This window comes from Heterodontus francisci, chromosome 26 (genome assembly GCF_036365525.1).
Source record: "Heterodontus francisci isolate sHetFra1 chromosome 26, sHetFra1.hap1, whole genome shotgun sequence".
In the NCBI taxonomy this organism is placed as follows: Eukaryota; Metazoa; Chordata; class Chondrichthyes; order Heterodontiformes; family Heterodontidae; genus Heterodontus; species Heterodontus francisci.
This window is the reverse complement of record NC_090396.1, coordinates 7645205-7660668: the sequence shown is the minus strand read 5'-3', so window position 1 is coordinate 7660668 and position 15464 is coordinate 7645205. Positions and strand designations below refer to the sequence as shown.

Sequence of the window (15464 nt, the reverse complement as noted above, 5' to 3'; positions counted from 1 at the left end):
AGGCTATGGGCCAAGTGCTGGAAAATGGGATTAGACTAGATAGGTGCTTGATGGCTGGCACAGACACGATGGGCCGAAGGGCCTGTTTCTGTGCTATATAACTCTGACTATACTTCCCAACTAGGGGAAAGAGCTTACCTGTATATCACTTTAAGTATTTTGTAGGTTTCAATGAGATCACCCCTCATTCTTCGAAACTCTAGAGAATACAGGCCCAGTTACTTCACTCACTCACCACTGTCACGTAATTGTATTTTATTTCTCCTCTGTTTGAGACAATGTGCCTTTAAGACTCTGTTAAAAACAGTGTACCTTTAAGACAGAGAGAGAAGCTTTTGGATTTCTGAGGCACAGTGTGCCAGCTGCATCTTGTTATCCAGGCGACAGCAGGAGCATTGAGAGGTCACATGATATAATGTTTCAAATTGACTGTGTAAAAACTGGCTTAAAACCAGTTTTTGAGAGACGATGCAGCAAAACGTGCGACTGAAGAGAAGAGTTGTCTTTTTCTCAGCAGAAATTCTACATTTTCATTGAAAACTGTCGGCGAGACATTGGTCATCTCAATTTCTCTGCCCCCCTCACTCACTCTAACCTGTCTCCCTCTGAACTTGCTGCACTCCGTTCTCTCAGGTCTAACTCCAACATTGTCATCAAACCTGCAGACAAGGGTGGTGCTGTTGTTGTATGGCGTACCGACCTCTACCTTGCAGAGGCTCAGCGCCAACTCCAGATACTACTTCCTACTTACCCCTTATCCCACCACCGAACATCAAGTTACTGTCCACAGGACTGTCAATGACCTCATCTCCTATGGAGTTCTTCCCTCTACAGCTTCCAACCTCATAGTCGCACAACCTGGACAGCCCGCTTCTACCTCCTTCCCAAAATCCACAACAGGACTGTCCCAGCAGACCCATTGTTTCAGCCTGTCCCTGCCGCACTGAACTTATTTCTTCTTATCTTGACTGTATCTTTTCTCCGCTAGTCCAGTCTCTTCCCACCTACATCCGTGTCTCTTCTGACGCCCTACGTCATTTTGACAATTTCCAGTTTCCTGGCCCTAACCGCCTCCTCTTCACTGTGGACGTCTAATCTCTCTACACCTCCATCCCTCACCAGAACGGTTTGAGGGCTCTCCGCTTCTTCCTTGAACAGAGGCCCAACCAGTCCCCATCCACCACCACCCTCCTCCGCCTGGCTGAACTTGTTCTCACATTGAACAACTCCTCCTTCAACTCATGCCTTTGCTCCATGACCTTCTGGTCAACTATTCTGTGACCTTGTCCTATCAATACCTTCTCTTTTGTTATCTCTTGCCCCACCCTTGCTTTACTTGCTTAAAATCTTTTGCATTTCTTATATCTGCCAGTTCTGAAGAAGGGTCACTGTCCTGAAACATTAACTCTGCTGCTCGCTCCACAGATGCTGCCAGACCTGCTGAGTGTTTCCAGCACTTTCTGTTTTTATTTCAGATTTCCAGCATCCTCAGTATTTTGCTTTTATTCTCCTTTAACTCCACTCACTTCCTTCAAGTAAAAGGTGTTGCTATGGGTACCCGCATGGGTCCTAGTTATGCCTGTCTTTTTGTGGGATATGTCGAGCATTCTTTGTTCAGTCCTACACAGGCCCCCTCCCCCAACTCTTTTTTCCGGTACATCGATGACTGTATCGGTGCCGTTTCCTGCTCCTGCCCCGAACTGGAAAACTTTATCAACTTTGCTTCCAATTTCCACCCTTCTCTCACCTTTACATGGTCCATCTCTGACACTTCCCTTCCCTTCCTCGACTTCTCTGTCTCCATCTCTGGGGATAGGCTGTCTACTAATATCCATTATAAGCCCACCGACTCCCACAGCGATCTCTTCACACCCTGCCTCCTGTAAGGACTCCATTCGCAGTGGGCGGCACAGTGGCGCAGTGGTTAGCACCACAGCCTCACAGCTCCAGTGACCCGGGTTCAATTCTGGGTACTGCCTGTGTCTGCGTGGGTTTCCTCCGGGTGCTCCGGTTTCCTCCCACATGCCAAAGACTTGCAGGTTGATAGGTTAATTGGCCATTATAAATTGCCCCTAGTGTAGGTAGCTGGTAGGGAAATATAGGGACAGATGGGGATGTGGTAGGAATATGGAATTAGTGTAGGATTAGTGTAAATGGGTGGTTGATGGTCGGCACAGTCTCGGTGGGCCGAAGGGCCTGTTTCAGTGCTGTATCGATAAGATAAGATATTCCATTCTCCCGGTTTCTCCGTCTCCGATGCATCTGCTCTGATGATGCTACCTTCCATGACAGCGCTTCTGATATGTCTTCCTTTTTCCTCAACCGAGGATTCCCCCCTACTGTGGTTGACAGGGCCCTCAACCATGTCCGGCCCATTTCCTGCACCTCTACCCTCACCCCTTCCCCTCCCAGAACTGCGACATGGTTCCCCTTATTCTCACTTTCCACCCCATCAGCTTCCATATCCAAAGGATCATCCTCCGCCATTTCCGCCACCTCCAGCGGGATGCCACTACCAAACGCATCTTCCCCTCTCTTCCCATCAGCATTCCGAAGGGATCGCTCCCTCCTCGAGACCCTGGTCCACTCCTCCATTACCTCCGATGCCTCATCCCCTTCCCATGGCACCTTCCCATGCAATCGCAGGAGGTGTAATACCTGCCCTTTTACATCCTCTCTCCTCACCATCCCAGGCCCCAAACACTCCTTTCAGGTGAAGCAGCGATTTACTTGTACTTCTTTCAATGTAGTGTTCTGTATTCGCTGCTCACAATGCAGTCTCCTCTACATTGGGGAGACCAAATGCAGATTGGGTGACCGTTTTGCGGAACACCTCCGCTCAGTCTGGAAGTATGACCCCGAGTTTCCGGTTGCTGGCTATTTCAACACGCCACCCCGCAACCCCCTGCTCTCTTGCCCACATCGCTGTCCTGGGATTGCTGCAGTGTTCCACTGAACATCAACGCAAGCTTGAGGAACAGCATCTCATTTACCGATTAGGCACACTACAGCCTGCCGGACTGAACATTGAGTTCAATAATTTCAGAGCATGACGAGGCCCCCTTTTTATTTTCAGCTATTTTTTCTTTTTAATTTTTACTTTTTTAATTTTTATTTGTTTATTTTATTTCATTTTGTTTCATCATTCATTTTTTTTTTACCATGTGCCTACCCACTGCTTTTTTTGTCATGTTTATGCTTTGGGCCAGGTTGTTCTATTTTTCTGTCAATTAACACCCTCTCTGTACTAATGCTTAATCTTTCAACACACCATTGACATACCGTTTGCCTTTGCTCCATGACCTTCTGGTCAGTTATTCTTTGTGACCTTGTCCTATCAACAACTTCTCTTTAGTTATCTCTTGCCCCACCCTCGATTTGTTTGCTTAAAACCTATTACATTTCCAGCCTCTTCCAGTTCTGATGAAGGGTCACTGACCTGAAACGTTAATTCTGCTTCTCTCCCCACAGATGCTGCCAGACCTGCTGAGTATTTCCAGCATTTCTTGTTTTTATTCCATTATTTATGCTCCTTGTTTAAAGAACTGTTTGGCGGCGGCAGGCATCAATGTGTTTGCATGTTATTTCATCAATTCCGTGTGGAGACTTTGAGTAGCATTTGCTTATTTTCACATTAGAATACCTCACCCATCAGGAATGTAACCCACAAAGACTTATTTAGTTATTCTTAAGAAACAACCAGTTTTAAAAGTGGTGTTTTTAAAAGTTAGCTAACTGTTAGTTTTGAATGTATATGGGGAGTTAGGTTAAAATAAGAAGTTATAAGGTCTTTAGACAGGTTTATCTTAATAGTGTTTAAGATTTAGTTGTAATAAATAGTTAATTTGTTGTTGTCTAAAGATACCTGGTTTGGTCTCTTTTATTCTGGGGGTTACTGGAGTGTTTAATTTAGCTGTTTTCAGGTGGGGTGGGCAAACATTAATAATATGCTGTGACTTGTGGGACTGAGTTGATGGTGCATTGATCCCACCTCAGTCTTAACACCACTCTCACTCTCACGCACTCTCACGCACTCTCACGCACTCTCACGCACTCTCACGCACTCTCACGCACTCTCACGCACTCTCACGCACTCTCACGCACTCTCACGCACTCTCACGCACTCTCACGCACTCTCACGCACTCTCACGCACTCTCACGCACTCTCACGCACTCTCACGCACTCTCACGCACTCTCACGCACTCTCACGCACTCTCACGCACTCTCACGCACTCTCACGCACTCTCACGCACTCTCACGCACTCTCACTCTCTCACTCTCTCACTCTCTCACACTCTCACACTCTCACACTCTCACACTCTCACACTCTCACACTCTCACACTCTCACACTCTCACTCTCACTCTCACTCTCACTCTCGAGAAAGATAGCGTTCGAAAGGATAGTGCATTTTTACAAATTACAAGCAAAGGAATAGTTTATAAGTCATGTGATTTGACTCGTCTTGGGGAAAAGGCAAGCGTTGTGGGCCCAGTGAAGAAGGTGTTTTCACTCCTGAAGTGCAGTTAAGTGGATTCGATAGCCAAAGTCATATATCGAAGTCGTTGCAGGATTCTCTCGAAGAGGTGGATTTTCAGCAGGTCATGACGTTAGTTGCTTGCAGTCTCATTAGTAGGAGGTTGGTCTTCTGTACTGCTGGACTTGAAAAGGAACTGATTCAGGCACTTTAAGACAGGGTTGTCCACCTTTTCGCATGGGCGAGGAGACCACATTAATATTTTTGTCTTACATGGGGAGCCAGTGGGACAACTTCAGAGAAATAAAGGCATTACACTTTATCTTACTATTAATCAAAACAGCAACAAATGTGCATTTTTGTTAAGGAGCTTAAAATGAGAATTTATTGACTTACTTTCTCGTCACTATGTTGGACACTGCGTTCGTGGGATACCTGCCATTTTTTGATTGTATAAGTAGTCAATGTTTGCCCACACACTTGTAGCGATGTGGAGTATTCCAGATAGATGACCATCTGTAAGGAGTGATCTTGATCTGTCTCTCTCTGTCTGTCTCTCTCTCTCTATCACTCTGTCTATCACTCTCTGACTGTCTCTCTCCCTGTGTTCCCTCTTCTGTGTTGTCCCTCCCACTCCATGTCGTCCTCGCTCTCCGTGACCCCCCCCCCCCGCCGGGTCCCCCCCTTTTCTCTCTGTCCCCCCCTTTTCTCTCTGTCCCGTCCCCCCTTTTCTCTCTGCCCCGTCCCCCCTTTTCTCTCTGTCCCGTCCCCCCTTTTCTCTCTGTCCCGTCCCCCCTTTTCTCTCTGTCCCGTCCCCCCTTTTCTCTCTGTCCCGTCCCCCCTTTTCTCTCTGTCCCGTCCCCCCTTTTCTCTCTGTCCCGTCCCCCCTTTTCTCTCTGTCCCGTCCCCCCTTTTCTCTCTGTCCCGTCCCCCCTTTTCTCTCTGTCCCGTCCCCCCTTTTCTCTCTGTCCCGTCCCCCCTTTTCTCTCTGTCCCGTCCCCCCTTTTCTCTCTGTCCCGTCCCCCCTTTTCTCTCTGTCCCGTCCCCCCTTTTCTCTCTGTCCCGTCCCCCCTTTTCTCTCTGTCCCGTCCCCCCTTTTCTCTCTGTCCCGTCCCCCCTTTTCTCTCTGTCCCGTCCCCCCTTTTCTCTCTGTCCCGTCCCCCCTTTTCTCTCTGTCCCGTCCCCCCTTTTCTCTCTGTCCCGTCCCCCCTTTTCTCTCTGTCCCGTCCCCCCTTTTCTCTCTGTCCCGTCCCCCCTTTTCTCTCTGTCCCGTCCCCCCTTTTCTCTCTGTCCCGTCCCCCCTTTTCTCTCTGTCCCGCCCCCCCTTTTCTCTCTGTCCCGCCCCCCCTTTTCTCTCTGTCCCGCCCCCCCTTTTCTCTCTGTCCCGCCCCCCCTTTTCTCTCTGTCCCGCCCCCCCTTTTCTCTCTGTCCCGCCCCCCCTTTTCTCTCTGTCCCGCCCCCCCTTTTCTCTCTGTCCCGCCCCCCCTTTTCTCTCTGTCCCGCCCCCCCTTTTCTCTCTGTCCCGCCCCCCCTTTTCTCTCTGTCCCGCCCCCCCTTTTCTCTCTGTCCCGCCCCCCCTTTTCTCTCTGTCCCGCCCCCCCTTTTCTCTCTGTCCCGCCCCCCCTTTTCTCTCTGTCCCGCCCCCCCTTTTCTCTCTGTCCCGCCCCCCCTTTTCTCTCTGTCCCGCCCCCCCTTTTCTCTCTGTCCCGCCCCCCCTTTTCTCTCTGTCCCCCTCCCCCCTTTTCTCTCTGTCCCCCTCCCCCCTTTTCTCTCTGTCCCCCTCCCCCCTTTTCTCTCTGTCCCCCTCCCCCCTTTTCTCTCTGTCCCCCTCCCCCCTTTTCTCTCTGTCCCCCTCCCCCCTTTTCTCTCTGTCCCCCTCCCCCCTTTTCTCTCTGTCCCCCTCCCCCCTTTTCTCTCTGTCCCCCTCCCCCCTTTTCTCTCTGTCCCCCTCCCCCCTTTTCTCTCTGTCCCCCTCCCCCCTTTTCTCTCTGTCCCCCTCCCCCCTTTTCTCTCTGTCCCCCTCCCCCCTTTTCTCTCTGTCCCCCTCCCCCCTTTTCTCTCTGTCCCCCTCCCCCCTTTTCTCTCTGTCCCCCTCCCCCCTTTTCTCTCTGTCCCCCTCCCCCCTTCTCTCTCTGTCCCCCTCCCCCCTTCTCTCTCTGTCCCCCTCCCCCCTCTGTCTTTAAAATTATCAAGGAATTCAAAAGGATAGAAATGGAGAAACTGCTTCTATGGGTTGGATTTTATAGGGGCCTCGACATCAGGATCTGTGGCGATGGGGGGAGGGGCCATGAAGATTGCTCCAGATGAGGCTCGCCACCAACTTCAACGCTGGCAGGGCCCATCGCGATTTTGCCTCCGATGGCGCGGTGACGGGACCTGGGTTTGAATATTCAGATAAATTAACTCATCTGCATTAATGACGTTCCCATCTCCTCCTGAAGTGCCGCCGCGATCTTCGTCCTTGCGACCAGCACTGCCACGCCTTCAAATCCCCGTTCGGGGAAACGAGGCGCAACACCTGTGGGGAGGGGGGAGGGGGAAGTTTCTCAGTGCAGGAGGAAGGGAGCAGGGTCAAACTCTTTGTATTGGTGAGGGATGGTGGGAAGGGGTTGAGGATTAAAGTTATTAAAGGTTGGAGGGGAAAATCGCAATCTGAATCAAAGTTTTTTTGGTGGGGAATAATCTATTAACGCTTCGATTATTCTTTAGGACTGTGAGTGAGGGGAGTTCAGATGTAATGTAATGTGTAAATTACATTTCTTCTAAGGGCTTGAAACCTTTTAAAAATGGCACCGGCGCCTGTGCAGTGGTGTTGGACGCCATTGCCAGGGACAGCTTGACCACCCTCTCCACATCATCAGGGTAGGGAGGGGGGAGGGACAGTCCGCCCCGACCATGTTAATGAGTGGCCGTGTATTATATCACGGCAGCTCCGCGGAGTAAAACCCGTGTGTGCAGGCTGCCATCTTTTACAGCCGCCATAACATAGAATCCAGCTATACTTGTGGGTGAGACAAGAACAAGGGGGAATAATTACGAAATAATTACTAACAGATCAAATAAAGAATGTAGGGGGAATTTCTTTACATAGGTAGTGGTGAGAATGTGGAACCCAGTGCCACATGGAATGGTTGAAGCAGAGAACATTGATGCTTTTAAGGGGAGGCTTGACGCATGCATGAGGGCAAAAGGATTGGATGGATATGGAGCAGGATGGGAACACAAGGATATGGGGGATGGGTGGGAAGAGGCTTGTATGATGGGCTGAATGGTCTGTTTCTGTGCTGTAGATTCCATGTGATTTAATGAAGGATCCAGGACAACACCTGATATATGAACTTCTCCGTTAACTTCACAGAAGCTGTCTGACCTGAATGGTGGAGCAGGCTCGATGGGCCACATGGTCTATTCCTGCTCCAATTTCTTGGGTTCTTGTGACGTACTGAACATTTCCAGAATTTTCTGTTCCAGATTTCTAACAGCTGCAGTGTTTTTATTTGTGATCGGCTTTCTTTGATGTTCTGGTTGTACCAGAAAATGGAGCTGATTATAGCGAGGAGCTGAACTCAGCTCCCTCCAGTGCCATAGATGGGGCCACAGCTGTTCACAATCTATATCAATGATTTGGATGCGGGGACCAATTGTAATATTTCCAACTTTGCTGATGACACAAAACTAGGAGGGAATGTAAGTTGTGAGGAGGATGCAAGGAGGCTTCAAGAGGACTTGGACAGGTTAAGTGAATGGGCAAGAACATGGCAGATGGAATATAATGTGAATAAGTGTGAAGAAATCCACTTTTTCAGAAAGACAGAGTATTTCTTAAATGGTGAGAGGTTGGCAAGTGTTGATGTCCAAAGAGACCTGGGTGTCCTTGTTCATGAGTTATAAAAGCTAGTACGCAGGTGCAACAATCAATAAGGAAGGAAAATGATATGTTGGCCTCATCACAAGGGGTTTTGAGTACAGAAGTAAAGAAATCTTACTGCAATTGTAGAGAACCTTGGTGAGACCACACCTGGAGTATTGTGGACAGTTTTGGTCTCCTTAGCATAGTCATACAGAGATACAGCACTGAAACAGGCCCTTCGGCCCACCAAGTCTGTGCCGACCAACAACCACCCATTTGTACTAATCCTAATTAATCCCATATTCCCTACCACATCCCCACCATTCTCTTACCACCTCCCTACACTTGGGGCAATTTACAACGACCAATTTACCGACCAACCTGCCAGTCTTTGGCTGTGGGAGGAAATCGGAGCACCCGGCAGAAACCCACGCGGTCACAGGCAGAACTTGCAAACTCCACATAGGCTGTACCAGAATTGAACCCGGGTCGCTGGAGCTGTGAGGCTAACCACTGCGCCGCTCTTATCTAAGGAAGGATATACTTGCCATCGAGGGAGTGCGACAGAGGTTCACCAGACTGATCCCTGGGATGGTGGAATTGTTTTATGAGGGGAGAATGCAGAAACTGGGCCTGTATTCTCTAGAGGTTCAAAGAATGAGAAGTGATCTCATTGAAACTTACACAATACTTACAGGGCGTGACAGGGTAGATGTGGATGAGATGTTTCTTCTGGCTGCTGAGTCTAGAACCGGGGACACAGTCTCAGAATAAGGGGCAGACCATTTAAGACTGAGATGAAGAGGAGCATGTTCAAGACAGAAGTTGATAGATATTTGGATACTAATGACATCAAGGGATCTGGGGATAGCACATGAAAGTGGCGTTGAGGTGGATGATCAGCCATGATCTAATTGAATGGCAGAGCAGGCTCGACAAACTGAATGGCCTACTCCTGCTCCTATGTTCTTAACTGCATCTCCCAGTGTGGAGTCCAGCTGCAAAGAGCCTAGCCTATGCTGAGTTAGTTCATCTCAACTAGGGCAGCAGTTGGGGCTGTCTCAATTGATCTGGGTGCTCCCTGAGGTGGAGGAGGGGAAGGTTGCTTTTGCTTGGAGTGGGGGAGGGGGGCATTGACTTGGCTTGGAGTGGGGGAGGGGAGTGTTGACGTGCATTGGAATGGGCAAAGGGAGAGTTGCCTAGTGGGGGAGGGGAGGGTTAGTTTAGCTTGGAGTGGGGGAAGAGAGGGTTGACATTGCAATGAATTCTTTGGGTTTTCTTATGCAACATAAATTAGATGTGTGGTGTCCTGTTCATTGAAGATCTCTAACAGGTTTATTCACAGTTAAACGAGTATACACAGTACAGAGCGAACTATTTACAGAACCTTAGTCTGAGTGTTACAGTTGCAGAGCGACTATGGCTTCTAGTCACATGATTACATCCTGGTGCTTAGCTCATTAACATACTGAGTTCTTAAAGGGACATCACTCTTAAGGCAATCATAAAACATCCCCTTTCTTTCCGTAGATAAGTCTTGTATACTACAAGTAAAATCACATAAAATTAGATAACATCAAAATTAGTTATATGGGATAAAGATTATAAAATTGACAGGTATAAGAATAGGGATTGCGAAATTTATAATTGCAGAAGCTTAAAAGTCCATCTATTGTTTCGGTGGTTTGACAGCTCTTCCAGATCTGGTTACGTTATAACTTTCTGGGAATGTGGATTTCATCCTTGGCTGTTTTTGGTTTGTACACATGTTGTCAATGTGTTGGTTGTTGTCCTGTTGTTCTGTTACACCCTTATCATCAGAGTGTGTTCTTTCATGTCCGCTGTGCGCAATTGGAGTATTGCACATTTCTTTTAATTGGCTTTGGTTCCTTCTCAACACTGCTCTGTTAGATGTCGTAACCCCATACGACCTAGGCTCACTGCATACTTTAGATACCTCTGTGGGTAACCATGTTTTCATTGTGGGATGTATGACCCAGACCTTTGTCCTATGTGTAGCTGAGGTACTTCTGCCCCTGCCTGTCCATCATGCACCATCTTCTTTCGCCCTCATTTTCCGAGCAGTGTCTCCTGCATCTCGGAGAATTTAGACACATGATGGCCCGGCAGAGTCGTCCGCATTTGTCTATCAAACATGATCTCTGCTGGTGACAGGAAGCCCATATCCATAGGTGTAGCTCTGAGGTGGAGTACGGCAACACAAAAATCTTGTTTCGTTGTCCTATACTTCAGGATAAGTGACTTAACTGCGCGAACCATTTGCTCAGCAAGACCATTAGATCTAGGGGAATGTGGTGAGGATGTCACATGGTTTACATTCCATTTGGTACACATATCCCTGAAAGGTTCGTCCATATACTGTGGCCCATTGTCCAAAATAATTTCTTCAGATACACTGAACAGACTGAATATGGCACTCAATGTGTCTGCAACAACCACGCTTGAAGTGTCTTTTACCTGTCTGACAATTGGAAATTTGGAGAAATAATCGGTGACTAGGATAAGGTCGTCTCCATTAACGGAAAATAGATCAGTGATTATTTTGGATCAAGGGACTGATGGAATCTCGTGAAGCTGTCGAGGTTTTTTACGTTGTTGTGGCTGATGGCTCTGGCATGCCTCACATATCCTCACTAATTTTTCGAGGTCATCGTTGATCCCTGGCCAATAAACAGTGTCTCCTGCCAGTCATCTCATTTGCTCTATACCCATATGGTCTTGGTGAAGTTGTGACAAGATGTCCTGTCGGCGAGCTTTGGGCACAATCACTTGTTTTCCTTTGAAGGTGATGCCTCTCGAGATACCGAGTTCATCTCAATAAGGTCAAAAGCATCTGAGGGTTTCTGGCACTTCTTTGAACGTTTCGGGCCAACCTTCTATGATGACTCTCCACAGTGCCTTCAGTTGTGGGTCATTGGCTGTTGCTGATTGCTGTTGGTCTCATTTATGCTGACCAAAATGCAATACATTGATTTTGAGCACATCTTCCACCTCCATGTCCATGCTGTCCAATTGTAAATCCAGTGGAACTTGTTCATTCTTGTTTGGATTTGGCAATCTGCTCAGCATATCCAAGGTGACCATTTTAGTATCTGGATTTTATTTTATTTTATTTATTTAGAGATACAGCACTGAAACAGGCCCTTCGGCCCACCGAGTCTGTGCCGACCATCAACCACCCATTTATACTAATGCTACATTAATCCCATTACCCTCTCACATCCCCACCTTCCCTCAATTCCCCTACCACCTACCTATACTAGGGGCAATTTATAATGGCCAATTTACCTATCAACCTGCAAGTCTTTGTCTGTGGGAGGAAACCGGAGCACCATGCGGTCACAGGGAGAACTGGCAAACTCCGCACAGGCAGTATCCAGAATCGAACCCAGGTCGCTGGAGGTGTGAGGCTGTGGTGCTAACCACTGTACCACCCTTGTAGCTTGTGGCCGACTTCAAAGTTGTACCCCTGTACTTTCACTAAGAGCTGCTGTAGTCGAGGTGGTGTGCTTGTCAATGGTTTGCACCAGATCATCTCCAATAATTTCTGGTTGGTTTCCACTGTGAACTGCTTACTGAACAGGTAGGTGTGGACTGTTGTGATCCCAAACACCAGAGCAAGTGTTTAATGCTCTATGTTTGCGTAATTGGCTTGTACTGAGGCTAAACATTTGGATCCAAATGCAATTAGTTTGCCATCCTGCAGGATGCACGCTCCTAGCCCTTTCTGTGAGGTGTCGACTTCCAGGATTGTCGTCTTCCTTGGATCATAGTACTGCAGGATACAGGTTTCTGCTGATAATGCTTGTATGAGAGACTCAAACATATGCTGATGGTCCTCCTGCCACATAAATGCTACATCTTTCTTTAAGAGCTCTCTCAGTGATGATGCTTTGTCAGAAAAATTTGGAATGTATGATGTCAAGAAGTTGAAAGTCCAAGACATCTCTGGAGATCTTCCGTGTCTTGTGGGTTGGATCTTCGACTTTGTCTGGTCAGGATGGATTCCACAACCTGAATAGACGGAGGCAAAGAAATTGATCTGATTTACATTCACCTGGCACTACTTGCTGTTAAAAACAAGCCCTTCATGATGAGCTACTGCTATCAGAGAATGAAGATTTTGATCATGCTCTTCTTTGGTTTAACTCATTACCGCAATATCATTGGCAATGCATATGCATTCAGCCACATTTCTATAAATCTGTCCCTATGCTGCTGAAACAGATCTTGACTGACAGATGAGCTGAAAGGTAATCTCTGGAAGCACTATCTTCCAAATGGTGTTCGGAAGGTAGTGAATTCTTTCACTCGGTGTACCAACCAATATCCATGTTTAGCATCCAACTTGGAGAAGAATTTGGCTCCTGTGAACTTGGGATTCAATTCCTCTAATGTCGGAATCTTGTGGGAGCATCTCTTTTGGGAAAGGTTTAGACACGTCGGATCTAGACATACCCTGATTGCTCCATCCTTCTTCAGTATGTATGTAATTGAGCTGCACCGGTCTGTGTGATGATGCACAGGACGGATGATGCCATCGCATTCCATGTCATCCAGCTCGCACTTAAGTTTTTCCTGTATGTGCACGCTGCACTTTCTGGGAGAGTCGACTGACGGAATTGCATCCTCTCTGAGGTGCAGTATAGTATCGCCTTGGAAATCTCCTATGGTGTCACACCTGTCCAGGTACATTTGTTGTGTCCTGGACTAACTCAATGCAGGTACTCATGGTCTCTTTTGCTGTAATGGGGACTTTGGTGATCTCGTGGATGGTCACGATGTTAAGGTCCTTACATGCTGGTGGCCCTGCCACTGCTGGTCTGCTCGTGTCTACCAGGTAAAATATTTGTGGTTTCCATGCCAAGTTGCCATAGCTGCATTGCATTGTTAGTGTGCCACTGCAAGGAATGGGTGAACCATTGTATGCAGTTAACTTTGCAGTTGTCAGTTGTATTATAAATTTCAAATGATCCCGGTACATATCCTTCAGGATTCAGACTGGTAGGATATTTGCACTAGATCCCATGTCAATCTTAGTCCTGAGTGTGTGTTTGCCAACTTCCTTTGGGCAGATGAAGTTAATAATAGGGAAAGCTTCCAGTTGTTTGACTTCAACACAATGTGTCAGGTTCACAGTGTGAAATGTCTACCCATCTTCTGGCTGAGAATCACTGCTCTCTGAGTCTTGTTTCAGATCTGTTTCACTGTGGACTTCATGTATCAGCTTGCTTTAATGCAGATCTGTGGCGCTGTCCTTGGTGCTGTTGCCCTGTTGCTGTGCCTGTCGCCTGCTTGCTTGTGTCCAACTGTGGCTTCTGGCTGTGTCTTTGGAGCCAGGTTTCTTGCATAGGTGGGCCCAGTGTCTTTTTGCACCACACACCTTGCACAGATCTTGAAATGCAGGACAACTTCACAGTGAGTGGTACAAACCACACTTATCACACAGCTTGTTTGCTTTTTGCGACCTGATTATTGCGCTGATACTGTTGGATGCACCCAGTGCTTGCAGGTGCTGTTGTCCAGCTACAATGGCTTCATATTTCCTGCCATCTTTCAGCAGTGCATCAATGCTGTGATGTTTCTTTTTCCCCAAGAGATCTTTCTGAAATGCTTCAGTGGGTGTTGATACAATCACCAGCTCCATTAGTCAGTCTGACAGCTCAGTTTCTGAAAAATTACATTCGTTGCCCTGACTCCAGCATCTACTGATGAACTGATCTATTGATTCCTGTAGCTGTTGCCTGTCGGACATCAATTCCAGGCAGAGAATTCCAAAATTCACTCTTAACCAGAGCTGATCTTTCCAGCACTTTCCATATCTTTGTGGGATTTTCTAGTCCTCTTCAGATAAGTCAGAGGTATTGATTCTGTGTAACCCCTTATTTACAGCTCCTATTATTTTTACAGCCTGTTTCTCTGGTTCTACAGTTGTTGGTCTGTGAAGCATAACTGCAGTTTTTTAAAAAGGTTTGAACTCTGATAGGATATCAACAGCCCTCCAGTTCATGCTGGGAAATTCGGTGTCCATCTTTCTGCTGTTCTTTTGTATTCTGCTCTGTATCTAACTTTATTCAACTGTGTGTGTGTCTTTAGCACTGTATTTATTATGAGTTTTCTATTTGCAGTTTGAAACTGGTTTTAAAGCTTGTTCTATTCACTCTGCACTGTTTCCCCTTTAAGAAATTCTCATTTAGTCCGACTGGCTGCTTTGATGGAGAGTGCTAGGTGTTTAACAGTGTTCTCTTTTATTTTGATTTCAACACTTCAGCTTGTCTGTTTACACCGCTGAGCAATAGGCAGTTCAAGGATTTTCCCCTTTGCTTTTTTTTGCTGGAGTTTGTTTATGTTCGTCACACTTGAGTGGTTTAATTTTTTTTAGCTGTGGCTGCATAAATGGGAACTTTGCTGTGCACTTTTTTTCGGATGCCTTCTATAATGGTGCTGACCTCAATCAGCCTGTGAGAGGAATCGGGTCTTCCCCATTTTTTCATAGAGCCTTTCAAAAAATCAATTTTTTAAGCACTTCAAAGCTTTTTTAAAAAATCGGGATGCCTCGACCATCAGCACAATGACTCGCCCGATAGCAGGAATTTGTTTGCAGCCTGTCGCTCTGAGCTCTGTCTTCTACAGCTGGAGGTAAGTTCGTTCTTCTTTCCACTGTTTGGGCCAGTATTACTTTTGAACTTTCTCTCTTTTGGCTGCAGGAAGGGTTGCTTTCACAGCTGTTGAACCTGTTGTCTTCAATCTTAGTTATTGTGGTTTGGCTTGGAGTGGCAGAGGGGAGGGTTGGTGTGGCTTGGAGTGAGGGAGGGGAGTGTTGGCTAGAGTGGCTAGTGGGGGAGGGGAGGCTGGGTTTGGCTTGGAGTGGGGGATGGTGTGTTGGCTTGGCTTGGAGTTAGGGAGGGGGCAGTTGTTGTGGCTTGGAGTGGGGGAGAGGAGTTGCTTTGGCTTGGAGCAGGGGAAGGGAGAGTTGCTTTGGCTTAGAAAACATGGAAACATAGAAAAATAGGAGTAGGCCATTCGGCCCATTGAGCCTGCTCCGCCATTCAATATGTTCATGGCTGATCATCCAAACTCAGTAACTTGTTCCTGCTTTCTCCCCATATCCCTTGA

The 15464-nt window shown here is 47.3% G+C and overlaps 1 protein-coding gene across 1 annotated transcript in view; it reads left to right on the top strand.

Annotated features, from left to right (window-relative positions):
- LOC137384523 (protein HEATR9-like) overlaps window positions 1–15464 on the top strand; it is a 218387-nt gene that overhangs the window by 184396 nt on the left and 18527 nt on the right. The window lies entirely within an intron of this gene.